Raw genomic sequence first — 1,835 nt, 5'->3', positions numbered from 1 at the left:
GGACTGTTCTCTCTGCTACCACAAGCCATAAGACTACTGACGACAACTAATCAAATGCCCCCCCCCCCCCCCCCCCAACCTGTACCCCCGCACATTGACTCGGTCCCGGTATCGTCTGTATATAGCCTCGTTATTGTTATGTAAATGTCTTGTGTTACTTTTTAAAACTTTAGTTTATTTATTAAATATTTATTAACTCTATTTCTTGAACTGCATTGTTGGTTAAGCGCTCGTAAGTAAGCATTTCACAGTAAGGTCTACACCTGTTGTATTCAGCGATGTGACAAATAACATTTGATTTGATTTGAAGCTGTGTCCACATACGTTTGTATATATAGTGTATCTGTGACGAACAGATGCATGTCTGTATTCCCAGTCGTGAAATCCATAGATTAGGGCCTAATGAATTTATTTCAATTGACTAATTTCCTTATATGTACTGTAACTCAGTAAAATCTTAGAAATTGTTGCATGTGTTTATATTTTTGTTCAGTGTAGTTGACTAAAATGGCCTAAAATGTTTTCATCATTTTAGACAAAGTAATTATTCAAATGACAAAAATGACAAAAAGTCATTTTTTTGTGCCCCAAAAAATTGCCAAAATTAACACTGCAGCATTGTAGCCCCATTCACTTTGTCCAGGGGAGTGTGTTGCTGTTTGTAGTGGTTGAGGATCTTTCCCAGACAGACCGACGGTGTGCTGAGTTCAGCCTGTAACATGACGCCCTGAAAGTAATCCCCCTTGCCCTGTCGCCAGAACACAGAGATGGGGAAGCACACAGTGACCATGACTACGTGCTTGAGCACAATGAGGAACTTGCGTCGCAGGTCAGGCGTTTGGCACAGCTGTCTGCTTGGTGATCTATGACCCGTAGCTTGTACCAGTAGAATATGACCATAGCATAGATTTCATACACAAAGTAGGGCATGGCAAAGAGGATGTAGGTGCTGGTCAGCCAATACTGATCCTTGATGATGTCTTCACAGGAGGAGGCAGTGATGTAACCAGTTGAGGAGGCCATGATCACCTGAACGGAGGACACCAACCCGGTTGACACTGACCGCATCCCCTTCGCTCCTCCTTAGTGCAGGGATGAACTTGAGGCATTTCTTGGAGAGCATGAACAGGCCTGGGAAGAAGACAGACCCGGCAGCCAGGGTGGTCAGGTCGGGTCAGCGCCTATTGAAACTCATGTCCTGGAGAAAGCAATTAGCAAAGTCCCAGCAGTGCCTGCTTGGATGATGTATGTTATTTTTGTCTCTCTCTCTGTCTCTTCACTTCCAACAGTGACCTAGTATCTATGTGTTAACTATCTAAGTGTTGACAGAATGGGCAGTGCCATTGTTTGTCCTCTATAGTTTACGACAGCCCTCTTTTGACCTGCCTCTGCTTCACCGCTGACTTTATGATAGGCGGGAGCAAATTGTTAGGTTCTGCACTAGAGTCCATCTCTGAAGTTGAAGAGACACAGATGCTACTCTCCTCAGTGGCCTGTATTTGCATGTTTGTGCATGCTTGCTGACTGCTAGCACCTGACTCCTTTGTGTCGGCTGTTATCAATGTTTGCTGAGAACTTTTGGGGTTAGCATTGCATTCAGATGCAATATTGGGAGGGCATGTTTTCCCTATACTGCTTGTTCCGTGCATACGACTGGAATTGGTTTGTTGAAAACTGTTGTTGTTCGTTTGCAGCCCTTCTTGGCACACCACATGGCCTAAAAACAAACATAAAACACAAGTATATGGGTGATTCTACAGAAGTTTTGCAAATTGCAGTTTATACATTTATAAAAACAGTTAAGTCTTAAAATTTAGGATTTTTTTTACATCATG

At 43.1% G+C, this 1,835-nt stretch overlaps 1 pseudogene; it reads right to left on the bottom strand.

Annotated features, from left to right (window-relative positions):
• Positions 1 to 604: 604 nt before the first annotated feature.
• LOC106566925 (ceramide synthase pseudogene) lies at positions 605 to 1,174 on the bottom strand (annotated as a pseudogene).
• Between the last annotated feature and the right edge of the window lie 661 nt (positions 1,175 to 1,835).

The sequence above is a fragment of the Salmo salar genome, chromosome 13 (genome assembly GCF_965601325.2).
Source record: "Salmo salar chromosome 13, fSalSal1, whole genome shotgun sequence".
NCBI classification, from domain to species: Eukaryota; Metazoa; Chordata; class Actinopteri; order Salmoniformes; family Salmonidae; genus Salmo; species Salmo salar.
Note: the sequence above shows the minus strand (reverse complement) of the source record. Positions and strands in the feature narration are given on the sequence as shown.